The 27,805-nt window shown below is 42.8% G+C and overlaps 1 protein-coding gene and 1 long non-coding RNA gene across 8 annotated transcripts in view; one reads left to right on the forward strand and one right to left on the reverse strand.

Annotated features, from left to right (window-relative positions):
- SIPA1L2 (signal induced proliferation associated 1 like 2) overlaps positions 1-24,236 on the reverse strand; it is a 233,408-nt gene extending 209,172 nt beyond the window's left edge. For 2 of the 7 annotated variants that reach the window (XM_055372969.2, XM_055372999.2), the window contains exon 1: positions 23,952-24,227. The gene's annotated coding sequence lies outside the window, so the exon portion shown is untranslated. Of the gene's footprint in view, positions 1-23,390; positions 23,521-23,951 lie in introns of those variants that run through there. The other 5 variants (XM_063707850.1, XM_055372948.2, XM_055372962.2 and 2 more) reach the window with 5 other exon arrangements.
- An 89-nt stretch (positions 24,237-24,325) lies between these two features.
- LOC134758773 (uncharacterized) lies at positions 24,326-26,442 on the forward strand. The gene is made up of 2 exons (XR_010134366.1): positions 24,326-24,753; positions 26,272-26,442. It is a non-coding gene; the product is annotated as an uncharacterized lncRNA (long non-coding RNA).
- The last annotated feature ends 1,363 nt before the right edge of the window (positions 26,443-27,805 follow it).

Below are 27,805 nucleotides of genomic sequence, written 5' to 3' on the forward strand. Positions count from 1 at the left end.
TCTCTAACTTAACGTTTAGTAGCAATGCGGAAAAATATTCTCATTGTCAAGGAGAGGTACTTGTGATAATTAAATAAAATAATGTAGGTACATAATGCAAGTCATTCTGGGCCTTACCAATGAATTATATTATTCATTTATTACATATACTATATAATTTATAATATATTATTAATACTAAAAAAGATCCTGAAATTAATTTCAATGCCTTTAAATTATACATATATACGTATTTCTTCCTATGTAATAAGTTTAAATGAAAGAAAGTTGTCAGAAGGTTAAAAAATATAATGCTTAAACTGACATATAAGATCAGCAAATAATTTTCAAAGCATACGTGAAACTAAACTTAGATGTTAGGGGCTTTTACAATAAAGAACATGTACCAAAAACATATCTATTGGACATCTATATCTAATAAACATTTGCCAATTACTTGTCTTGAAAATTTCTGTTAAGTAGAGTCTAGTAAATATTTGCTAATTACTTGCCTTGAAAACTTCTGTTAAATACAATTAAAAGAAAATAAATCCAAACTATATTGAATCAGGAAACTATTTTGAGACAGACTAATTATTTTTTAAAGATTACATATAATTCAGTCATTCAAATATTTTAACAGCATGTTTTTTCCTATTATAAAATTAATATGTTCATTTTAGAAAAGCTGGAAAACAAATGCAAAAAGAAAATGATAATTACACATAACACAACCGCAAGTAATAACCATTGTAAATTTTTTAATGTATGCCTGTTCCATTAATACATATGCATATTTAATATACTGCTTACCAAGAAAATGTTTTCATTTAACATTATGTGAACATTTTCCCATGTCATTAAATAGCCTTATAAAACAAGATACCTAATTGATTTAAATTACTTGATCATATGCAGTATCATAATTGAATATCTTACTATCAAATTTTTTCCAATTTTTAATATAATAACTAATATTACATTGGGTATCCTTATACATAAATCTTTTAGACCACTTGTGATTATTTCGTGGGGTAAATTGCCCATCCCAAATCCCCATAAAATTAACTTTCTATGTTATGAAAAGTTGCACAGAGCTTAACCAAGAAGACAAGGAACGCCATGCTTGGGGCACTCCGCATTAACAAAAACTGTCTCCACTTCTCCTCGTATTTACTAATCTTTCCGCCAGTGCCATGGAAGAGAAGGGCTGCTTTGTTCAAAGTCTTCAGGCACACAGGTAGGGTTACATGGTGATGTTCCCATCTGCACTTATTTCCCATATTTCACCTCTTTAAAAAAAACAAAAAACAAAAACAAAAAAAAACGCCGGGCACAGTATCTCATGCCTGTAATCCCAGCACTTTGGGAGGCAGAGGCAGGCAGATCACCTTAGGTCAGGAGTTTGAAACCAGCCTGACCAACACGGAGAAACCCCGTTTCTACTAAAAATACAAAATTAGCCGGGCGGGGTAGCGCATGCCTGTAGTCCCAGCTACTTGGGAGGCTGAGGCAGGAAAATCACTCGAACTGGGGAAGCGGAGGTTGCGGTGAGCCGAGATCGCACTCCAGCCTGGGCAACAAGAGCGAAACTCCATCTCAAAAAAAACAAAAAAAAACAGAAAAAAACGAGTCTTACTCTGTCACCCAGGTTGGAGTGCAGTGGCGCAATCTCAGCTCACCACAACTTCCACCTCCAGACTCAAGCGACTCTCATGCCTCAGCCTCCTGAGTAGCTGGAACTACAGGCATACATCACCATACCCCACTAATTTTTTTGTATTTTTAGTAGAGACAGGGTTTCACCATGGTGGTCAGGCTGGTCTCGAACTCCTGACTTCAAGTGATCTGCCCGCCTCAACCTCCCAAAGTACTGGGATCACAGGCATGAGCCACTGCACCCAACCCCATATTTCACCTCTTGAGAGGAATGGGCAGATAATCTTTTAGGGATGGCTTCTCACAAGGGGTCAAATATCCAGTGAGGGACTGCTGCAGAGGGAAGACCACCTGCAAATGCAGTAACAACTCTCAAATAATAGAAAACAAATTAATGGGTTGGAATCAAGAGGTTGGTGCCCTCTTTTCAATGCTATCTCTTCCTCTACCCTCTGAGTACAAAGCTCAGGCATTAACATGGTCCTCCTCTCTCATTAAAATAAAAAATTATTTTAGCATTTTGGTGTTGCCAAGTTACTTGAGTTACTAAAGATGTTTCTCTGCGTGCTGCACACCCATATCTCTGCATATATTACAAACACGAGGAGATCCATGCACAGTAGAAGACTGATAAGCACTCCAACTAAGGTAGAGGCACACAGGCGAGAAATACACCACAGAGGAAACCACATACAGTGGCCAAGCAAGTGCCAGGCAGGTTCACCTACCTGGGACTGTGAGATTCCATTACTCTATCTTCAACTCACAGCCCCAAAATAAATCTTCCAAAGAGTTCACAATCTAGCTACTTACTCACAATAGGCCGGTCTTCTTAAAGTCAAACACGTATCTAACATTAACTGACATCCCCTCCTTTAAAAAAGAATTAGCTGTGAAAAAAGAAAAAAAAAAAGTAACCTCTTTTCTAATAGTTTGTTTTCCACAATTTAATTTTGTCTCTCTAAAAGGTAATTTGGGATAATCACCCACATCAAACTAGCCATAAACCAGTTTGGATGTTGTTGAACTTGTATGGTGAGTCACATGACTAATTAAGATCATTAGGATGGTGTTACAACAGTGATGTTTTATAGTTAGTTGTCAACTTTAATACAAAAGTATACAAAATCCAGAATCCGTTTTGTTCATCAAATTAACTATTACTTAATAAAATAAACGGTTGGACCTAATCACCAATGACAGATCAAAGATAAATTTTGAAATTTATCATTTGCTTACTTTCTGGGTAAAAGTTTAAAATGAATATGCTGAAATTGCTTCACAATTTCTTCTTCCATTTCCATCAACATACTTCTCTGTGAAAGGGTGTCTCTATTATGCATATTATTAAAACAAAACAGAGAAACCACTGAGATACACATTATCCCCTAAAATAGTGTTATCAATCCAAACCTGAGTAGATAAATTATCAAGCAAGAACGAAGCAAGTGGCTGGGCATAGTGGCTCACACCTGTAATCTCAGCATTTTGGGAGGCTGAGCTGGGCAGATCACAGGGTCAGGAGTTTGAGACCAGCCTGGCCAACACAGTGAAACCCCGTCTCTACTAAAAATACAAAAAATTAGCTGGGTGTGGTGGTGGGTGCCTGTAATCCCAGCTACCTGGGAGGCTGAGGCAGGAGAATCACTTGAACCTGGGAGGCGGCGCTTGCAGTGAGCCAAGATCGCACCACTGCACTCCAGCCCAGGCGACAGTGCGAGACTCCATCTCAAAAAAAGAAAAAAGAAAAAAAGGAAGCAAACTCAGTTATCAAATTAAAATCTTAAAATAATGATATGCATGGTGTCTGTTCAAAATCTGTTATTAGTATTTAAAATGGAGACCCAATCTCTCACTTGTAACTTTAGTTATAATTGCAGAACAAAGTTATGAGAGTAACTGTGACTCACTTTATTCATCTCTGATATGCACATTTTCATGGAACAAATATAATTCTTTAACAATGCTTTTCTTTTTTCCTATGTTTATTGTGATTATATTTAAAGAAATGGAAGTTTACGTCTGTTAAATCTAACAATAAAAATTGAGGTTTTAAAATGTTGTACTGTATATCTCTTCATGTTTTTTTAATAATGAATATTATTTATATTCTCAGAAGTACCAATCTGTGAGGGATTGGAAATTAAGGACACTTGAGTTCCTTCAGTTCTCTGCCACAGAGAAGGGCTGTGCTAGGTGATGTGGATGGGAACAAGTCACTGCTTGAGACCTGGACTCACTTGGAGAAACTGCCTCTGCCGATGGAAGGGCATGGTGAGGGCCCCGCCAGCACTGGGCTGGACACCAGGTTTCCAGGGCTAAAGCAGGACACAAAAACTCGGTGCTATGGAAGATGTAAAGAGGGAAATGTGCCTTACTTATTTATGTAGTGTCTAAAAATAAAATACATACAAAATTCTAAGAGATCTTGATAAAGAGCAAAATATTTGTATGTTTGTCAGTTTGTCTCCAAGTCTTAAAAACTAGTAATCAGGCAAACAAGCAACCCCCTCCACATACACACATCAGCAGTGACGAACTCAGGCACCTGAGCCTGACACTAGGCCGCCAGAAGAGCTCAGAGTTCAGCCTTTCTCAGTGTGGAGTGGCACCGTGTCATCTGTTCCCAAGTTGGAACTCATCAGAGGCCGGCACAGGCCTGACAGCAAGTGAAAGAGAATAAGAGTAATTAAACGGGGAGGAACACCTTGGTTCAGGTAGGGCTTTAACTCACATTTCTAAAATGAGCTTAAAAAAAGTAAAATAAAAACTCTATTTATACTAACAATAGGCCTGAAACCCAGAGGGCCACCAACGCTCTCTGATTGATATGGTTTGGCTCTGTGTCTCCACCCAAATCTCCTCTTGAATTGTACTCCCATAATTCCCATGTGTTGTGGGAGGGACCCAGTGGGAGACAGCTTGAATAATGGGGGCGGCTTCCCCCATCCTGTTCTTGTGGTAGTGAATAAGTCTCACAAGATCTGATGGTTTTATCAGGGGTTCCGCTTTTGCATCTTCCTCATTTTCTCTTGCCTCTGCCATGTAAGAACTGCCTTTTGCCTCCCGCCATGATTCTGAGGCATCCCCAGCCATGTGGAACTCCAGTTAAACCATTTTTTCTTCCCAGTCTCAAATATATCTTTATCAGCAGCGTGAAAATGGATTAATACAGTAAATTGGTACCAGTAGAGTGAGGCGTTGCTGAAAAGACACCTGAAAATGTGGGAGCGACTTTGCCGACTGTTACTTTAGTAGGTAACAGGAGAAGCTGGAACAGTTTGGAGGGCTCAGAAGAGAGAAAAATGTGGGAAAGTTTGGAACTTGCCTGAGACTCGTTGAATGGCTTTGACCAAAAGCCTGATAGTGATATGAACAATAAGGTCCAGGCTGAGGCGATCTCAAAGGAAGATGAGGAACTTGGGAACTGGAGCAAAGGTGACTCCTGTTATGTTTCAGCAAAGAGACTAGTGGCATTTTACCCTTGCCCTAGAGATTTGTGGAACTTTGAACTTCAGACAGAGAATTTAGGGTATCCGGCAGAAGAAATTTCTAAGCAGCAAAGCATTCAAGAGGTGACTTAGGTGCTGTCAACGGCATTCAGTTTTATAAGGAAAGCAGATCATAAAAGTTCAAAAAATTTGCAGCCTGACAACGTGACAGAAAAGAAAATCCTATTTTCTGAGGAGAAATCCAAGCCACCTGAAGAAATGTGCATAAATAATGAGGAGCCAACTGTTAATCCCCAAGACAATGGGGAAAATGTCTCCAGGGCATATCAGAGGCCTTCCCAGCAGCCCCTCCCATCACAGGCCCAGGAACCTAGGAGAAAATGGTTTCATGGGCCAAGCCCAGGGTTCCTGTGCCGTGTGCAGCTTACAGACTTGGTGCCCTGTGTCCCTGTCGCTCCAGCCGTGGCTGAAAGGGGTCAGCATAGAGCTGGGGCCCTGGCTTCGGAGGGGACAAGCCTCAAGCCTTGGCAGCTTCCACATGGTGTCTAGCCCACGAGTGCACAGAAGTCAAGAACTGAGGTTTGGGAACCTCAGCCTAGATTTCGCAGGATGTATGCAAATACCTGGATAACCAGACAGAAGTTTGCTGTAGGGGCAGGCACTCATGGAGAAACTCTGCTAGGGCAGTGTAAAAGGGAAATGTGTGGTGGAGTCCCCACACAGAGTCCCTACTGGGGCACTGCCTGGTGGAGCTGTGAGAAGAGGGCCACTGTCCTCCAGACCCCAGAATGGTAGATCCACCAACAGCTTGCACCGTTCGCCTGGAAAAGCTGCAGACACTCAATGCCAGCCCATGAAAGCAGCTGGGAGGGAGTCTGTACCCTGCAAAGCCACAGGGGTGGAGCTGCCCAAGACCATGGGAACCCACCTCTTGCATCAGCATGACCTGGATGTGAGACCTGGAGTCAAAGGAGATCATTCTGGAGTTTTAACATTTGACTGCCCCGCTGAATTTCAGACTTGCATGGGCCCTGTAACCCCTTTGTTTTGGTCAGTTTCTCCCATTTGGAAGAGCTGTATTTACTCATACCTATATCTCCATTGTACCTAAGAAGTAATTGTCTTGCTTTTGATTTCACAGGCTCATAGGTGGAAGGAACTTGTCTCAGATGAGACTTTGGACTGTTAACTTTTGGGTTACTTCTGAAATGAGTAGACGTTGGGGGACTGTTGGGAAGGCATGACTGGTTTTGAAACGTCAGGACATGAGATTTGGAGAGGCCAGAGGTGCAATGATATGGTTTAGTTCTGTGTCCTCACCCAAATCTTATCTTGAATTGTACTCCCATAATTCCTACACGTTGTGGGAGGGAGGGACCTGGTGGAAGATAGTTTGAATCATGGGGGCAGTTTCCCCCATACTGTTCTCGTGGTAGTGAATAAGTCTCACGAGATCTGATGGTTTTCATCAAGTGTTTCCGCTTTAACATCTTCCTCATTTTCCCTTGCTGCCGCCATGTAAGAAATGCCTTTCACCTCCTGCCATGATTCTGAGGCCTCCGCAGCCATGTGAAACTGTAAGTCCAATTAAACCTCTTTTTCTTGCCAGTCTCGGGTATGTCTTTTATCAGCAGCATGACTAATACACTGACCTTCAGCTTATTCGTCACCTCTTCATTTTGAGTGGGTGGAAAAGTGAGCAGTACTTTTTCAATGGACTTCACAATGTCTCTACCCAGAAAGATGTAACTTAAAATATTAGTGTTTTCACAAGACCCTTTATACTAGACTTTTTAGAAGGCATCCGGGTGGTAAAGCTGTACAAAGGCCCAGGCAAGAAGGAAAACGCAAAGTTACAGGTGGTCTTTAGCAAACCACACACTTTTATTATGGAGTCAAGGGAACCTTCTCCAGGTGTTAACAGCATTCTATACATTCTCTGAAGGTATCCAACACGGAACTGTCTTCCAGCAATTCTGGAAGTTACTAGGAATCTAAACACTTAGAAGAATAGAGCAAGGATTAAAAGCTGTGAACAAAATACAGATACTACCATAAAGACAAGATTAGAAGGATCCAGTTTTTAGAAGCTTCCAATTAAGTTAAAATTCAAGAACAAAATTATATGTGTGTGCGTGTGTGTGTGTGTGTATAATGCCAAAAATGTTGTAATGTAGGTCAAATTAGTTCATCTCAATGTAGGGAGCACAGAATATGATCTTTCAGGTGCTATGTGCTTTCTAACCCACAGAACACACCCAGTATCTGAGCAACAGGAAGCTAGGATGGGTTTGAACACAAAAATGTAAGAATCGCCCACAGGATTTGAGGCAGAGTCCAGCAAGTCTTTATTCCGAGTCCAACAATAACAGAACACTTAGCAGGAGGGCACTGTGCAGAAACCACTTATCTGAGGATTATTAGTATATTTGCAATTTCTTTGGCATCTCCTCCCACTCTTCCCACGAAGACATGAACTCTGAGAAACCTTCACCCTCCTGTAGAAGGCTTCCCTTTTTCCTCCAAAATCCCCAACCAACAGACTACACTAACTTACTGTCATGAAAAGCATAGGCTCACACTCCACACAGGGATTGCCAGATACTTCGTGTAACAGCGTAAGAAGAGAAAGATAAAGGGTTTTGGCTGATGGAATAACTCATTATTCCATCAGCCAAGGCCTGTGTAAATGTTTACCCATTAATGGAAAGTCAAAGCACACACATCTTAGAGGCATGTTAATGTAGGATTTAATCAGGCACCATAAATCAGCAGGCCAGTTTTCCTCACACACAAGTTTCGTATTTCAGTTCAGATAGAGTAGAAACACCGTCCTCAGAATTTATATACATTTGATCTAACTGATTAAGTTCCACACTGCTCTTTTGTTCACTATAAACAAAAAGATGTAAAAAGAATTCCCAAACTGCCACAGCATGAATTGAAAACATACCATCTGCAGCTGCTTAGCCGCAGCTACTGCCCCCAAATCAAATGAAAGGCTCAAGAAATGCTCAGCTGTGTTCTTATTGCTCGGGAGGTTCCCGGAATCCTTCCATGATTAAGTTATTGGCAAAAATTAGCAATATATGCATAGCCCATCTATAATACACCTCGAGCAGACAGCAGCATTCAAAAGGAAAGGAATGCAACTTTCGAATTATCAAAATGCCATGATGCTCCTGTTAAAAACAATTTAGCCTTTCCATCTTACAAAAATTTGAAATGTCATTTATTTTAACCAAGAGTTTTCTGCCTCTTTTTCTAATTTGATAGTGGAAAGTGACAAATGCATCCTTATCACTAAGTTTTCATTCTTTTGCATGTCTTCATTCAAGAACATGAACACTCCAATCTCTAGGAGAAAATTCCACTCCAAAGCTGGATATAATCCCTTAACTTAGAGCAAACAAGTGTAAGCCTCTACTCTCAAACATTCTGAGAGGAATAAGCTCATGTTCATAGTACACTGTGGATGTTATGAGGTGACCCTCTGGAAAGAATATTTATGTCTGGTATCATCAGAATTACTGCTACACATCCTTGGAAACCACAAGATAACTCTAGAGACACAAAACTCAAGAGCCCAAGAATGGTGGCCACACTCCATCTCCTGTCCTTGACACCATGGTGCACTGACCACAGCACTTGCTGCCCTTGAGCTTGGACACAGGCTCGGAATCTACTCCACACGGTCTCCAAAGTGGCCACTAAAATCGATCAGAATCGTCACTTCAAGAGTTTTTCAAGGTGCTAGCCAGCAGTCTGCTGAAGGTCCTTTCAGGCTAAAGCAGCACAACGCGAGCTCATTAGAGAAGGAGAAAATCACACGCACAACTGCTTCCTTACTATTTGCCCCGACCCCATCCCAGCTCCTCAGAGTATGAGATGGCCCCTGGACTCCAATGGAACTTCCTCTGAATCGCAGGCAAGACAGAGGGCCCTGCAGTCATTTGAAAGGTTTTTGCTCCCAAGAAACCCTCTGGCTCCTGAATAAGTGATTACCATTATTCCATTCATCAAGTGTCTCTTAAGCCTTCTATTATGAGTCTGAATTTTAAACAGGGACTAGGTCTTTTATTACATCCCCTGATCCATGTCTCCAGTAACATTTCTTTCGAAGTTATAGAATCTGTCAGCAATCTAATTATTAGACTTTACCCTCCCTTCCTCCACCCAGAACTAAACTACTTCCAATGAGGGGGGGCGGGAGGCGGGGAGGACTCTATCTTGAGAAATATTATTAGAAAATCTACTGTATTTCCAGAATAAGCGCACCACAAGGGCAACACCCTGTCTGCCTTACTCACCACCATAACCTGAGTCCCTAGAACTGTGTCTGGTAAAAAAAGAACATGTAATAAATAGCTGACGAATGAATACATCTGAGCACCAGCTATATGATAGGCAGCTTTTCTCGATAAATCCTCTCCATAATACTATGACACAGACTGAATTTTTTGCACTTACAGGTTCAGAAATGGGGACTTTTAGAGAGGAAGCCGCTGACTGACATACAGGCCCCATAGCCATGGAGATGGCCCCTCAGTCTTAGCCCATGTCTGATCTATCCAAAATGTGTTCTGTATCTTGGGAGTACAGTATAGCAAAAAGAGCTCAAGATCACAAGGACTTTTATCCTACAGTAGAGAGGAATACTAACTAGGGAAGCCCCCAACACAAGAGTTCTAACATCCAGCATCACACAAAGCATCATAAAACCCGCTGGGCAAAGCAGAACCAAACAATTGGCAATGCTAATTCCACAAGACTAGAACAGAAGCCCAGGGATAACCAGCTACACGATATTCCCTAGCATCCCCTGAAGTTAGGTCAGGTCATAGTAAGAGCTCCAGAAGAATGAGAGTGGAAGGGATGGAGGAGACCCTTCTGGGCCAGCCCTTTAGGTGATGCACACCTGGGTGCCCCTTCCCCCTCAACAAGCCTCAGCACAGACCACTCAGGGCAATGCAGTGAGGCTGGGCCCTATGGTGGCAGAAACAGATGGAAGGAACCTGAATCCAGACGTGTCAGGTGGAGGAGAGCAGCCTACCTGTCCGGACTTTGGGCTGTCACACTAGAAAGAAATCAGTTTTTCCACCGCCAGAGCATTTTGTAGTGTCTCTTAGAGCAGGCAGAGCTACCTTCACCAATACAGCCCTAAGGAAAAGTCTTCCCACCTTGATGGCACATTCCACATGCAAAACCACCATTAACCCGGTACAGCTGATGAAAACGTTTTAGTACTTTCATTTATGTTTGGAGAGGTTTAGCAACTCAGAACTTCAGTAGTAGAAGAAACAGAAAAGCGGGAGGTTAATTAAGTCTAGAATTTTATTTTTAGGTCAACTAGGTTTTCATTTTGCCAGCCAGTATCTCTTCAGCATAAGTGATTGAAAATCTGTATTTTTTCAGGGCTAATTGATTAGTCTCCTTCATATTTTATCATAAAACTGAACTCAGGAAATTTTTTTAGTTTTAATAATTGTTGCATTTGAAATAATTGGAAATAATTCGAATTAATTAGAAATAATTCCTCAGTTTTGCAAAGATAAACAGATTTATTTTCATTCACCTAAAATTTTCTAAGTATCAGATACAAATAAACCAGTAATATGTCAGGATCCATCTCTTCAGAAGCAAAGTTGCTCAGCTCAATGCTGTGAGCTGGCCTGAGCCAGGCCTGCAGCAAGTGTCAGCCAACTAACAAAAGAAGCACCTCATCTCCAGAATGAATGGGTGGGATGTAAGATGAGACCCAGTGGGGAAACTGCCAAATCAAATAGGAAAATCACAGCCCTGTAAGGAAAAGGGAAGTTGAGATGTGACTGAAGATAAATACATAAATATCTGACAGAAATTGCTCCTAAAATCATTTGACAAATGGATATGACCTCTGAAAAGGTCATGTGATCAAGATGAAGGTAAAGAAAACCCAGTGTGGTCATACAAAGTATACAACAAAGTAAAAATAAATAAATTATGCTGAATTTTGAAAGAAGCTTTATACACAAGAGTGCATACGGCATGATTGCATTTACATCACGTGCAAGAACATGCAAAACTTATCAATGGCCCTAAAAAAAAAAGGAACAAAGATTGCCTCAGATAAAGGTGGGAAACAAAAGAGTAAGTTGACTAGGCAGGGACATCAGAGAACTTTCGGAAGTGAGAGAAACATTTCACATCCTAATAGAAGTATGGGCCATATGGGTGTATGCATTTATCAAAACTCACAGAATGATACACTTAAGATTTGTGCATTTCACTCTATACCTTTTACTTCAGAAAATGTAAAACTTTTTAACTCGTTTACAATATACATGCCGAAGTCTTTAGTGATAAAGTGTAAAAAGTGTGCAACTTACTCTGAAATGCATCCAAAAAATAAAATGGATTGATGGAAGGGTAGAAGACAGAGAGATATGTATAAAGCAAATAAAGCCAGACCGAACAACTGTGGGATCCAGGAGGTGGGTACAGAGGTGTCCACTACACCACACAATATTTTCAGCTTTTCTGTAAGATTGCAAATTTGCATGATAAAATGTTGGGGGAAAGTATATGGTGATTACACTGAGATTTATTGGTTTAAATAAATCTCAGAAGTTTAAAGCAGAACGCAAATCTTACCCAGCACTTACTGTTAGTTCATGAGACATAAGATAGGAAGTGGACTGAAGGAAGGGAGCATCAGCAGCAAACGAACAACACCCCAGAGACCTGGGGGCGGAAGGGATGCTCAGGCGAGGCGAGCTCTTTTTGTCCACAGACATCCTTCCTAATGTCGCCTCAGTTTAAAACTCTTGTGGCTGGGCGCGATGGCTCACACCTGTAATCCCAGCACTTTAGGAGGCCAAGGCGGGTGGATCGCAAGGTCAGGAGTTCGAGACCAGCCTGACCAAGATGGTTAAACCCCGTCTCTACTAAAAATACAAAAATTAGCTGGGCGTGGTGGCGTGCGCCTGTAATCCCAGCTAATCAGGAGGCTGAGGCAGGAGAATCGCTTCAACCCAGGAGTCGGAGGTTGCAGTGAGCCAAGATTGCACCACTGCACTCCAGCCTGAGGGACAGAGTGAGACTCCATCTCAAAAAAAAAAAAAAAAAAAAAAACTCTTGTTACTCAGCAAAATTTTAAAATAAATCACTTCAGTGTATCAATTATCAAGTTATATATTCCTAAGTATAAAGTCTCAAAACAAAACACATGACCTTGAGTTGCAAATATAATACTATGTATGTATTCTGTCAACTAACTGAAATGAATTCAGTAATTTTATACCAAAACATCATTTATATCTCTGTATATCCAAAATAATTTTTCCTTTAGTTTTATGACACAGTCTATAACCTTTAGTAAATTACAGTGAGGAAAAAAAACATAATGACCATCTTACGTGATAGACAAAGTAATTATCACCACTTTGAAAATACTGTCCGTCACTTCTCCTTAATGTTGCTTTTGTTAATAAAATCCATTTCTGGAGTTGCAAAACCTAAACCAGGCAAAAAGATGAGTTTGTATTTAAGCAGATCATTTTAATAGAGATAGTACTGTGATCAAAGGAACAACTGAGAGTGTTCTGTATGTATCTTCTGGTCTTGGAGAGGGCCTACAGTTTCCCTGCACACAAGAGGCCCTCAACAAAAACTCAAATCCTAACCATTTTCCAAAGTTTAACTCAAGTTCTATCTTCCTTGAATGTTTTCCTAACCATGCAAACCCACCTTATTCTCAGCTAACCACACAGTCTTTCATTTGAAAGAAGCTGTAGTGCCCATCTATCATATGGTCTCATTTACACAGGAATCTTTTTCTAATACACCTGACACATAGCCATCAACTCTGCCCAAGTTAGTTAGTTCATCACCTAAGAAGGCTGTGCATTCATCACCTAATAAGGTAGCCCATGCTACTACACGATAGCTCTAGTGATTAAATCATTGCCTCTGATAGTTCTGAATCAGTAACATAAGGAAGTTTAACTAGAAGAACACTCAAAGTCCCTCTGAGGACTAAATTCTAAGAGTCAGTTAATTTGCTGACTCTGCCTGACAGCTACCCAGGACGGGATGGAAGGGATGGAAGGACAAGATCCCTGTCCTCAGGGGTCTCACACCCTAGGGTGCCCCTGTTAACTTGGAAATCTTAGAAAGCCAGCATTTAAAAAGACTTCAAGATGGCATGGCCCCACATCCTTATTTTAAAATTGGATTATAGTCACTGCCCCAGAAAGCTGAGGGAGTTAGACAAGGCCACGGAAGAACCCCTTATCCCACTTGTATCATCTGCAATAGCAGGTTATTCTACTCTGCTCTTAAATGCTCCAAATAGATTTTTTTTTTAAGATGGAGTCTTGCTCTCTCACCAGGCTGGAGTGCAGTGGCGCGATCTCAGCTCACTGCAACCTCCGCCTCCCGAGTTCAAGCGTTTCTCCCGCCTCAGCCTCCTGAGTAGCTGGGATTACAGGCACGCGCTGCCAAGCCTGGCTAATTTTTGTATTTTTAGTAGAGACGGGGTTTCACCATGTTGGTCAGGCTGGTCTCGAACTCCTGAACTCATGATCCGCCCGCCTCAGCCTCCCAAAGTGCTGGGATTATAGGCATGAGCCACCACGCCCGGCCCGATTTTTTTAAATTACCGTTTTTCTCCGTAGTTTTACCTGTTCCAAAAAGGAAGAAGGTAAAAGTTCACTTTTAAACACACTAATGCTTGCAAGGATGACAAGGAAAGCAAGTGCATATTGCCAGAACCCTGCTCCATGAAGGCAGGTGTCTCGATGTACACTTCTCTCCACCTTCCTCAACACCTCCCAGGGTGCTACAGCAAGGGAAGTACAGATGTGCTAAGCCTCTGCTATTGGAATAACAAAGAGCGTAGTAAGATTAAAGCAGTGTCTCTTGAAACTCTCCTAGGGCCTTGTTCCTCATTCCATGCACATATCCTGTGCCGACTCAACATCCCCTCTGCTCCACAGCTTATCTCAGAAAGAACTAAGTTACGGTGCCAAGCTAAGAGGATGAATTTAGAAAGCTCCACATAACCAGACGCACAGCGACAGCAGCCATCAGACATCACCCAGATTTAACTGCCCTAAAATTAGCAGTCAGAGCAAAGTAGTTACTGCAATGATTGCGTCAGAGCTATTCTGACTGGCGAACTGCCAGTTTTAAACAAATTGTCCTGCTTTCTCTACCAGGGAAACAATATTTTGGAACAGAGCCAGCTAAGCATTTCAGTGAATGTTCAAATTCTAGCTTCGCTATTAATGTTGTATAATTCAATGACAAGGTGAACAAAGTCTATATAGGCTGCATCTGCAAGGGTGTTATTTTCTTTGTTGTAAGCACTTATTCTTTGGGTGAGTAAAGTACTGTGGATGAATCCTTTTAAATATTTAAATGCCTGAAATTTATTTAGGGATTCACATTCAACTGGCTTAAACAAAGATTATGCAAATCTAGCAAAGTATAAATGCAAAACAAAAATTGTTTTCCTCTTATATGTCTTTTAATCTTGGCCAAGACTCAGGGCTAAAAAAAATGTTCTCTGCATGATCACAGAAGGACCCACTCACTTCCCAACAAAGAATATATAACCTGATTCAATCAGTAAAACTGCTACCTCACCACAAATTACAAAATTTCTAGTTAATAACAGACAATCACTGGCTGAGAGAACAGGGCAGTTTTTAGACCAGAACAATGAGCTCATTAGCCCAACCCTTAGCCTCCACTTCCCCCTTTCAGTGATAGTGAGTCGGTAATTCCGCCATTCTTATATGCACACACCTTCTTTAGTCCCTCCCTCTCTCCCTTCTTCCTGTCTGTCTTTTCATTCTTTCCTTTTATCATGATTTATTGAAACCTACCATACCTTACAAGTGAGCTGTAGAATAAAGAACACTATAGCTGGAACCAAGAGAAATGGGTTTAAAATATAAGGACTCAGATTCAGAAAACCACACTTTCATTAAACCTTAGTTTTTGTATCTGTAAAAGGGAAAAAAATCCCACCAGCCTTATAAGGTTCTCGTTAAGTACACATGAGAGAACACAAATGAAAGTTCAAGCACGATAACATTTTACACTCGCCTTTAAGAATATCTCTCCCCAATTCTTTATTCTCTTCATAAATCAACATTAGTCTCCTTCACTTATTCTTGTCATTTAAAACATTTTATTTTTTTGTGACAGGGTCTCACTCTGTCACACACGTTGGGGTCCACTGGCACGATCAGCCCACTGTAACCTCAAACGCCTGGGCTCAAGGGATCGGCCCTCCTCAGCCTCCCCAGTGGCTAGGTCGACAGGTGTGCACCACCACACTCAGCTCATTTTAAAATTTTCTGTAGAGATGAGGTCTTGCTTTGCAGTCCAGGCTAGTCTCAAACTCCTGGGCTCAAGCAATCCTTGCCTCAGCCTCCCAAAGCACTGGGATTACAGGCATGAGCCACTATGCCCAAATTAAAACATTTTAAATGGGAAAAATGACCTATTATTCCAAACAAATGAGTTACAACGATCCTCAAATAAAATTGGTTGATAAACTGGATGCTTCTACTATCATGTACGCCTTGCTTACAGCACTTATCACAGCATACCTTATACACAAATGTAAACAAATAGGAGTTAGAATGACATCCCTCTAATGTCATATTATAAGAACTAGCACTACGTTAAGATATTAAAGATAAAAGACTTTTACCATATAAAATTAAGACTATGGCTACTGAGCACCTACCACATTTAAGGCATAAATAATATCTTCATGTACTGAGTCAAGAAAAGATGCACTATACACTACTGATGGGGTTTTTAAACATCATGATTTCCTGTAGAAATGAGCCCTGGTAATGGACTGAGAGCTAAAGGACTACAGACAGTACTACACAATTCAGAAATCCTTTCTGTTCAGTAAGCTTGATTAAGCCCCAGCCAGGGCTTTTAAGTCAGCTGCAGCCTCATGGGATTCAAATAGGGCTATGCAGGCATCAGCACAGATGAGACTTTGAAACCTGGGAAAGGTGTAAATCATACTCTCTCATGAAAGGCGGCCACCTAAGGGTGCCCAGGCTCCCAGGAACCACACCCCTCTGAATGGGGCTGTAAAGTTCTTGATGTAACAGATGGAACACAGTCCCTCTTCAGAAACTTCCACATTTTTACCAGTTCCATATCAGAGTTCAATCACAGGTCATTTCAAACGACCCAGGAAAGGCATAAATGAGGTATAAACTGTTGTTCAAGATAGATCATGTACAATAGAAATAATGATTAGAACTTGCTCAACAGTATTTAGTTCAACAAAAGCCAAGATAAAGGAAGTTCTTTTATGTTCAACCCACAACTCCCAATCATTTCTTTAACAAATATTTGTTTACTGTGAGCCTATTATGTGGCAAAAACCCCCTAAGTGCAGGGAGTACAGCAGTAAACCAGAAATGTCCCTGCCTGTTTGCTGCTCATGTTCCATTATTAAAATCGCACAGGAGGATGGGTGGGGGTGGATGGTGCTCGTTTAGCTGGAAGTTACTGGAGATACAAGAGCAGGGCTCCCTGCTGTCTCTCCTCACTCATTCCCAACCCACTAATGGCTGGGAAGCCAGGCATTCCTTGCACTACGGGTGGCTGTGTGCTACAGTTCTGGCCAATCACATACAGACAGAGCTAGGCTGTCAATCTGAACTTTTAACATACCCTGATCCTGGGAATGGTTTTGTCTGAGTGTGATAGTATGATGCTTCTTAAACAGCTGAGTTCAGGCCAGGCACAGTGGCTCACGCCTGTAATCCCAGCACTCTGGGAGGCCGAGGCGGGCAGATCACGAGGTCAGGAGATCGAGACCATCCTGGCTAACATGGTGAAACCCCGTCTCTACTAAAAATACAAAAAAAAATTAGCTAGGCATGGTGGCAGGCACCTGTAGTCCCAGCTTCTTGGGAGGCTGAGGCAGGAGAATGGCAGGAACCCAGGAGGCAGAGCTTGCAGTGAGCCAAGATCGCACCACTGCACTCCAGCCTGGGTGACAGTGCGAGACTCTGTCTCAAAAAAACAAAACAAAACAAAACAAAAAAACAGCTGAGTTCAATTAGAAACTTTCTAAGGAGAATAGCATCGCCATTACATTAACCTCCTACCCCTCAATAAATGAAACCCCAAACCAAGACCCACAAGCAATTCCGGAAGAAAACAGGCCAAAGTCAGAAATGTCTTCGGGAAAAAGAATAAATACACAGTAAATATAAGGCCCATCAAGAGTGGAGTTTGTCTTCGGCTTGCCTCACAAGACCCTACAGGCTCCCTAGAAATTCCATTTCTCAACTGCTATAAACTCTAACCAGTGGTAGTACAACAGTGGTCTCTACACAGGGGCCACACATTTCAAAGATACAAATGCCCTTGAGATGCAGAGAAAATACTTCTACATCTATTTATTTTTAATATTAATCTTCTTAAAATGTACATTTGTTTTATGTCCATAATATCTTAGCACAGTAAACTATATGTTTATACATACAGATATACTACACATATACACACACACAAACGTGCATGCAGATATGTATACATGTATACGCATACATACATGAACACTTAGACAATTGTGTATACATGGGATGCATGTTGAAAAAAGTTTGAGAACCTTGAGAACCTACTAAAAAGAAACCAGTTTTTTGCATTAGGCCATTTAAACACCTGAAACAGGTAGCATTTGCCCTGTACAAAGAATCAAAACTATAATTCCTAAAATTACTTATTAGAAACTTCAATACAGAGAGGACAGTATCCCAAAGCTATTCCTGAACAATGTGAATACCCACTGTTCAACAAGGAACCAAATGTGTTATCAAAACCACCTCCAGAAGACAGTGAAAGTAGTTATGCTGACTTCACAGGACACTATGCCTTAAGCATTAATCAGAACTTTCTTTTAAAACTCCACACAATAGTTCATCTCAGCATACATAATCTTTTATTCACCCAGGAGTTCTTACTTTCCACAGTAACAATTTTTAACACTGGCTCTTTCCCTAGATATTTTTACTTAAGAGTTTGAATAAACTACCAGATAGCTTACTTCGGACTGTTCTGATTTCTTGAGCAACTCAACTAAATGGGGATATTTCTCAGCAGATTAAGCAAATATGCAGAAGTGAAAAATATGGAGTAATCTAATGGGCAGAGTTCAAGACACCCCTTCTGGCTAAATGTTTATTAGTAAAATAGGAAGAGAAGTATATCAACCAATTAAAACAAAACCGGAAGAGACTGTGGTGTTCTCCCCCACTATCTGAAAGCAATTCAACACAAGAGAATACCAAACCAAAAAATAAGCTGAAGAAAGTCCAACAAGACTCTAATTTTTCCTACAAGCATTGCAGTTCCTAAGGCCTCCAGAGGTCACAGATCACAGTGTGACCCTAGTGTCTCAAACCAGTCAGTCATTTAACACATTTTCTTAATCATATGCAGAAGAGAGTGCTCGTTACTAGGGACACACTGAAAATGAACTCATTATTACTCAGCATAATTTGGTCAGTAGAACCAGCAAAGGAGGTTTGACACACTCTTTCAGGATATCCATGTGGAAAGGTGGAGATATATGGGCCAGTTATAAGATATTAACAGCATTAGTAGTTAACTATAAACGAGAGTGTGACTCCTTGTAAGCCTCGAGGGAAGTTTCCAGAGACACACTTCGTGCTGTTCAGCCAGTTTAACAATTTCATCACCGGCTTAAGTAAAGATATAAAAGAGTCTGATCTAATAATGTACAGACAGCATTTCTTTGGGAGGACAGGTAAAGGTGCCAAATAATATAATCAAATTCTAAAAAGCATGACGGAAAGAATCAGCTAAAATAAAGCAAAACCACAGCGCAATAAATGTCAGGTTTTGCAGTGACATCAGCGCAAGATGGAAAGACGAGGTTCAATGGCAGCATGTGATTAACGGCTCGGCGGGTTTTAGTGAAAAGGAAACTCGTTGAGTCTGGCCACCAGAAAAGTAAATGCAAACTTGGACTACATCAGTGCAAGCAACATGCAACCTATGACAAGACACTCCTGCTGTACTCTACCACGGGTCACGTTCACGGGTCACGTTACACCAAGAGCCCAACTCTGACAGAGACTGAAGGATTTGTTCTGTAGGCCACCAAGGCAGTAGAATTTGAATAAACAAGCAGAATCAGATTTCAATTCTATAGGCCAAAAAACTTTCTAGTACTCAAAACCATTAAAAGGTGGAAATCACCACCCGTTACTTGCAATGTTCAGGTATTACCGGAAGACCACTTACAGAGATTATATAAAAGGATCCAAATATCAAAGAACGGTTAGTTGAGCTACTCAGCGATTTCCAAATCCTTAGTGAATTTTTCATTGACCCATGCAAAAGAAAAAAGTGTCTGTGTGGGGATAGATATAAATCCACGAGTGGGGTAATTTTAACACAGCTCCTCTCTGGATAGGAAGAACTCTCCTTTAAGTCTGACAGCATACATATTCTTCCCCCTTTCCCCACCTTTTCTCTTTTTTGGTACATCAAACGGATTTTGACGAAATGCATTGACAATAGGTAATAACTGCTGTTGTCAATTTTAAACACACTTATGTAGCAACATTAAATGCTAACATATCTGACAATCCCTAATATTTGCTTTTTTTTTTTTTTCATTTTACAGGTAGATGAAAACAAAAGGCATAGGAACAACATGACGAGACAATCTTTAAGGTCCTTTCTGGTCCAAAGGTGCTATGACAACTAGACTCGACTTGCTGCATATTTTCTTCCTTCCTACCACCCAACTTGGCTATCTAGTACTGGGGGAGAAGAACGAACCAAGGAATTGGGGTGCACTAAATATGAAATCTCTCAAGAAGCAGAACCTCAACAGTGAGTCAAGATCTGGCTCCCTTCTACAGCTGCTGCTCTTTGGAACCAAAGTTTATGAATCCAGTTCAGAAAGGATCAAAATAATCTATGTCTAAAGTTGGGAGGCTTTTAAATTCCTACCACATTGTTACCACACTTTTAAAAGGAGTCACAGCTAAATGCAATTGGAACAGAAAAAGCAATTTCTGAATCATTGATTTCAAGGTAAACCAAGTAGCTATGACCCTCATGCAAAGCATTCACATACAAACTTACTATAGGCCAAGGCAAAGAAATGACATAATCATGAAAAATATAAACATCCCAGTCAGGCATTTTCATTACTCTAATGCGCTCGTTTTAAACCTTAAAGAAACCCCAAATTTTGGTGCTGAAAGGGATCATGAAAATACTTTCATCCAAATTCATTTGTGACAGGTGGTAGAGGCAGGAAGCTCAAGGTTCCTGTCTGTGCCTAAAGCTTTTTCTACTCTCACTCTGCAAATGAATTAGGCACATTAACAGAAGTAGAAAACCTAGAACATGGTTCACTATTCTCTAGGACTGTACTTTGTATTTCATTGAAGTTCAAAACAGAAAGAAAAAAAAAAAGCAGCTTTTCAATTAACAATACCCTAGTCTAAATTTTCTTCAAATTCGGTGTGTCTTTAAAAGGATTTGTAATCCTAAACTACCACCATAAATTGATCAGAAGTTCAAAAACTCAGTGCCTTCCTCAATCTCAAAAAATAACCCTGCATTTACCAATTATGGTTGGGGGCAAGGGGCTGTATCCACATAAACACATAGTTCTTTGAAAAGTATGCAGGAAACACAATCCTTTCAAACTAGTTTCGATGCCCAAACACAGTGCTTTTAAACCAGTTTCAATTACCAAACAACTGGTTTTTCAGGGTAGCTAGTATTTCCTTACTTTCAGAAATAGACTGCTAATTTCAAAATAATAACCCGCTTCCCCTTTGCCTCAGGTAAAAAGATCCCCAAGGTGGACAAGTGTTTACTAAGCTCAGGTAACAAGGAACCCTTCAAAGCACCATCCCAGTCTTGGGGGGTGAGGGGGAGAAAAAAAAAACACCTTCCAAATCCATATTACACAGCTTTAACTACAGTAAGCATCATAGAAGCCAAATCATGATCTGATAATTCCCTTATTAGACTAAAAGTTACATTCCGTACAATTAAAGCTCTTTGAGAAAATCTATGATTTAAAAACATAAAAAGCATTTAATGAGAAACATATACTTAAAGCAACTGGGAAAATCTGTGGCCCATACTAAAAGCCAGAAGCTCCACCCCCATACCTGTGATCTAGCTCTTGCTTTATTTTCCGGATCAAGTGCTTACACTGCTTCTTATCCAAGTTCATTTCACCCCATCTATAGGTAGAATGTGGGTACTGATAAAAGCTGTTTCTGATTTCATTTCCTACTTCCCAGATGTTTGCTCTGTAGTTTCTCTTCTTTTTCCTTCAGCTATTTATGAATACACTCTAATTTAGAACAAATTCAATATGTCTTATTTTAAGCTGGGCAAGGCACACAATAAATGATAGCTACAAAGATAATTTCAAGATATTTACCCAGCGTATAAATAAGTTTGCCTACCTAGGCAAGATTTGGACAGGCTGCCGTGATCTTGCTTTAGAATAAAAGTGCTTAAAAACATAACTGGGAGCCTGCTGCTGCTGCTGCTGCTGTTACTGCTGAAACTACGGGCTATTGAGCTTGTCATAAAAGGGCTTGTGCTTAGAAATGAAAAAATCAAACATCCTCTGGGGAGATGTCCCTAACACAATCCCTGGTATGAATCATGCAGATACTTTAACTGCATCTCTTCCCAAAATGGATCAATGGAATCTTTTAGGAAGAATCAATGTGATTTATACCCAAAACTTAAGAAAGACTGCATTTTTCTCATGAATAATACTCTCTTATAACTCTGAATCAAGCAGTGAAATTCAATCAAGAGGTAAACATCTTTTAACTGGAAATATTGTCTAAACAGAATAACAAAACTAACAGAACTCTGAATTCTTTAAATAAGTCCAAACATGAAACAGGCATTCTTAAATGATGTAACTAAATACAGTAACCAAGTTGTCTCTTGAAATTCAACTTTGGGAATGCCAAAAATAATAGGCCACCTCTCAATATCCGCAAAAATATCGGTATGTGTAGGTTTTCTAGGAAAGTAATAAAAAGCAACAGTTTGGGAGATCTCTTTTCTTCAATTACTAATTGTAACACTAGAAAAATTACAACCTAGGCTGCACACAAACGCAACTCAAATAGGCAGTTTACTAAATGTCTGTCATAAGAAAGCCATCTAGTGTTAACGTTTAGAATGGAGACTGCAGACAAAAGAGGCAAAGAAAAGAAAAATCTGTGCGACTATTTTGAACTTACTGGGCAAAGACATGAGAATCACCAAGATTCTTTGAGGGTTTTTTTCCTTGTTTTTTTTAAAAAAAGCCATCCTTGTCAAAACCCAGTCTCGATCTAACCAAAATCCAAAATGTCTACAATTTTGTTTTGACCAAAATCATGTTTTCGTGAGCACAATTCCGTAACCAATGCACTTGATTTTTTCCAATACTCAGGCCAGAGTCATCTTGGGCTGAATTAATTTAACTCAAGCAGGTTAATGATGACAAATATCTCCCACAGGGGTAATGCCAAGTTGTTCTCTCTTTCCGAGAAGCCTCGGCTCTCTCTTGCAGATGATGAGCCGAAATTGATTCTTTGGGTTTGCAGCACGGCTGAAAATTAATCTGTAGGTGTTCCTAGGGATATTCCCAGGACGTGGGCAAACTACCCTCACTGACACGGGAAGACCCGGAGAGGCCCAGGAGCTGGCAAAGTGGGAAGAAAGGTCGCGGTGAGTGAGAAGAGCGCTCGCCGGAGGCTCACGGTCTTACAAAGAGGGATCCGTCCCGGTGAGGGCGCGCGCTCCGGGCGCACCCCCTCTAGAAGGGGAATTAGCCCCGCAGCAAGTTCGGCGTCAGCCGGCCAGGCGCGCCAGGGAAGCTGCGTCGGGCAACCGCGAGCCCTTCCAGAGAGCGTTAGTCAGAGCGGAGTTCTGGGCACCTGGAGGAGATCCTCCTCAGTGCCTGTGTCGCCGAGACGGGAATAACCTTTCAGCCGATCGATAACTTGGAGAGAACAGGCGGCGGCGGCTCCTCTTCCAGCCGGGGATCGGGAGCGCCGGCGCATCTGCGTCTACAAGCCGGACCCTGCGCCGCGCCCCTCGCACCCCCGCGCCCCTCGCAACCCTCGCCGCCGTCAGCCCCCCAAAGCGCCACGAAGGGCATCCCCTTCCCCTTCGGGACAGTCCCCGCCTGGCCGCAGGCATCCCGAACCGACCCTCGCCACGCTGCCCGTCGGATTCCCCGACACGAACCTTCGCAACGCCGTCCGCCGGGACCTGCTATAGCCTGTGCGCGCCGGGCGGCGCGTACCCGGGCTGCCGCCTCGCCGCCCGCCGCTGCCCCGGGCTGCCCATCGGCCCGGACTCTCCCCGCGCCGGGCCCCGGCGGAGGCGGCCCGGACCCGCCGGCTGCGGCTGGAGCTCTCGGCCTGCGCTCGGGCGGCCGGCGGGGGCGCGGTGCTCCTCCTCCGTCCTCCTCCTCCTCTCGCTCCGCCAGCTCCTCCCGGGCTCCCAGTCTGCCGCGCCGGCTCCCGATGCCACCGCCCGCCCGCCCAGCGGCACCGCCCCCCGCCCGCTCTGCGGGCTCCCATTGGTCGCTGCCTGCAGGCCCCCTCGGCCCCGCCCCACGATTGGGCGCGGACGCCGTCAGTCTCACCGTCCGCCCCGCTCTGGGCGCAGCCGGTGCGCTGTTCCCAGGCCCCGCGGCGCGCGGGAGCTGCGCGTCCAGGAGGGGCCCGGACGCCCTTCTTGGGGAGGGGGCTGCGGGGCGCAGCATGAGCGGCGCTGGGCGAGCACGAGGGCCGGGCAGCCTACCTGGACCCCGGCTTCTAGAGAGCCGTCTCCGTCCTTGTCGGGACTCGCTTTCGTCCCTCTGAGGAATAAGTTAAAAACCGCGAGTCTGGTTCTGAGCCGCCCCCTGGCGCAGGCGCGACCCCACCCGGCCCTCCCGTCTCCCAACTTGGGACAGACGCGGCGGCCGGGCGGTCGGATCCGTGAGCCTCGGCCGCTGGGGCTACATACACAGCCCAGGACGCCACAGAATCGCCGAGGCCCCGCGAACGCCCAAACGGCCGCAAGTCGAAGTGATCCCATCTGAAGAAGACAGCGCGAGGAAGCGAGACCCTGCCGTGTGCCGGCCCCCGGAGGGCGCCCCGGGCCCTGTGGGTCGGAGGGTGGGGAAGCACAGAGAAACACGCAGGCAGTAAAACGTTAGGAGGACAGGGGGTGCCAGCGTGCAGGAAATGCTGCTAAGAGACCTTTAGGAGCCAGGGGGAAAACGGAGAGATTGGCAGTTCCAGGCACCCACATCCCAGCGCGGTCCGCTCACCCCTTCCTCCCTGGCCTCCAGGCAGCGCTCAGCCCACGGTAGAAATGTCTTGCATCTTTTTTCCGACGAGGAAGAATTGAACTTTTTATACCCAACTTTTCTGCTTTCTTAGAAATGTTGACTCACCTGTGAGGAAGCATTATTTGAAACTATTATTGTAAATTGCTTGACATTTGAATTAGATGCTGAAAGATTAAAGGGTCTCAGAAGAATCTTTTAAGCTAGACTGGAATTGACTCTGCCTAAATGGACAGCAACAGTCATCTATACGCAGGAATAATAAAGCAGGTAGAGGCAGCCTCTAACTTACCTTCCAGCCACACCGTAGAATTTCCTGAGCAGGCTTTTTTGTCAGAGTTTTGAGCTGGGTTCCCTGAGACTGGATTGGGGCTTTCAGTTCCTCCCCTTCTAGAGTCAGACTTCTTCCTGAAGAAAAAGTGTTATCTCTACTTCCCTATCACAAACACTTCCTAGAACACAGCCCTGTTAAAAGGTAAATAGAGGCGGTCCCTCCCACACTATATTTCTCTGTGATCTGAAGCATGTACACATTATACAATCTTTCGTATCTTTTTACATTATAGGTATAATCTGTGGGATTAGGTATAACTAAACAGGTCAAGAAGCAATCCTGTGACATAATACAATTCCTGAGCACTCCAGGTTTTGATGAGTTTCCCAATTGTCACCCCATTATCAGCATTTACAAGATTGTCATGTACTCATGTAACAAACATTTATGAAGCCGGGCGCGGTGGCTCAAGCCTGTAATCCCAGCACTTTGGGAGCCTGAGGCGGGAGGATCACAAGGTCAGGAGATCAGGATCTTCCTGGCTAACACGGTGAAACCCAGTCTCTACTAAAAATACAAAAAATTAGCTGGGCGTGGTGGCAGGCGCCTGTGGTGGCAGGCGCCTGTAGTCCCAGCTACTCGGGTGGCTGAGGCAAGAGGATGGTGTGAACCTGGGATGTGGAGCTTGCAGTGAGCCGGGATCATGCCACTGCATGCCAGCCTGGGTGACAGAGTGAGAGTCCGTCTCAAAAAAAAAAACAGATTTATGGAGATCATCTGATGTTCCAGACCATGCTAGGTGCTGGGAATATAAAATGCACAGGACATAAGGCTCGGCTTTTCAAGAGCTCACCAACTCACAGGTGTATCCTCATACGTTGTAGATACTCTACAAGAGGTATCAGCATTATCTCCTGTGTACTCAACAAAACCCTGCAGGAGGAGCAGCCGTGAAGGAACTTTTCCTGGGAGTGCCTAGGGAGGACATGATCACATTTCACCTTATTGCGTGTTTCATTGTCTGTAAGGGCCTTGAGGAGAAGAACCACATCTCCTCCAGCATTTTGATCCCTAAGGCACAAATCCACTACAGTCCGGAGCAGATCCTGGGTCAGTGGGTTGTCATTGTGGTGGGTCTTAACTGCTGCAGCTACAAATGTACACTGTCTAATAGATGAAGAGGAACCCACCCCTTTGATGTGTTCCTTAATATCCAATACATAATGATCATATATGGAAGGAAGTCTGACCAGACACTCTTCGATGACGGTGTTAGCCACAATTCTCACTCTCTCACCTTCCCATCCCACTTCTTGTGCTTTCCAAACTAAAATTGAAATATCCTAAGCCCCACTACCAAGGTTGGCAGTATTTTTTTTTAATGCCTGTAATTGATTGTGCAGAGTAAATATTTGTGTACGTTTATGAAGGTCCGTGGGAGTTTCTGACTTTCCCAGAACTCCACGTCACATGAGGCTGGCCTTCATCGGAATGTTCCTGCTTTCAACAAACAGGTCCTGAGTGAGCCCCTTTGCTGTGCAGAACAATGGTGGTACATACAGGCGAGAACAGAACCCACAGGGTGTCCACCTCACGGCCGACCACAAGAGATCCTCAAGAGACACATCTCAGGAATGATTCTGAACCTTCTTCACCAAATAAAATATTCCAGAAATAGTATTAGATTTAATGTGTGTGTCCTTCCTTGCTGGTCTTCCTAGCAGCAGCCCTCTTGTTTCTTGCCTTTTTAGGCAAACAGCCTGCAACTTAGCACAGACGGTGGAATTGCAGCACCTATGAAGATATCAGTGCATCCTTTTTGCCTCAGGACATCTTACTGAAAATCATTCTATGTTAAAGCTATACATTTTGCTGAAATTTTAAAGAAAAACATCAATGGTGAATTATAAAATTGTATTTGCCTAAAGGCTAGTGTGAACTTATCACTTTCGCCTTCCCCCAGGCCAAGATTTTCCCTCCCCTTGTTGCCCAAGCCTCACTTTCTATCCCTCAAAATTCTTCTTTCTTCTGTGAATTGCATCGTGTTCTAGGGGTTCCCAAAGAAACAAACTAAAGGGATTTATTCTTTTTTTTTTCTTTTTTCTTTTTTTGGCAGGGGATGGAGTCGCTCTGTCACCGAGGCTGGAGTGTGGTGGCATGATCTTGGCTCACTACAACCTCCGCCTCCCAGGTGCCAGTGATTCTCCTGCCTCAGCCTCCCAAGTAGCTGGGATTACAGGCACGCACCATCAAGCCCTGCTAATTTTTCTATTTTTAGTAGACATGGGGTTTCGACACGTTGGCCAGGCTGGTCTGGAACTCCTGACCTCAAGTGATCCACCCATCTCGGCCTCCCAAAGTGCTGGGATTACAGGTGTGAGCCACCGCGCCCGGCCTAATTCTTTTTACAGTTTTCATCCAGCGCATCCACGCCTGAAATAATTCCAACATCAGTCTTACCTATTTTTCTCTAAGTGTAAAGAGAGCTGGAGTTCAAAGACATACCAATTGTCTACCCTGTTCCAAGGTTTTGCACTTCTTGGCTGACCTTGCCTGGTACTTCTAGCTATTTACGTTTGAATTTAGCAAAACGGGAGTTTTATTTTCTTGACACACTGCAGCAAGATTCTACCTACAGATGAAATGTGTACACTGTAATAAACCTGAATAGCTAAGTTAAATAAGGGTTTACACTCCTATCCTTATTTCCTCCTTCCCTTTTCTATTACTAACCATCTTTTAATCAGTATTTCTTTTATGTCAAATGAAGATGTATAATTTGCAACAAATAGGCGTTGAACGCGTATTACATTCAGGGTATTATATTGGACTCTAAGGACCCAAAGGGCAATATTTATTAGAGTATATGAATTTTATGACGAGGAGAAGAACTTGAGAGCAGGTGCTCGTGATCACCAATGAGTGGCGCCCACAGAGAGAGCAGGAGAGCCAGCCATCTGGCTTGGGCCAACCAGCAAAGGCCTGCCCAAGGATGTGAAACTGGCCAGGCGAGAAGGAGAGAAGAGAGCACTCTACCCCTGGCAAGAG

The sequence above is a fragment of the Gorilla gorilla genome, chromosome 1, assembly GCF_029281585.2.
Source record: "Gorilla gorilla gorilla isolate KB3781 chromosome 1, NHGRI_mGorGor1-v2.1_pri, whole genome shotgun sequence".
In the NCBI taxonomy this organism is placed as follows: domain Eukaryota; kingdom Metazoa; phylum Chordata; class Mammalia; order Primates; family Hominidae; genus Gorilla; species Gorilla gorilla.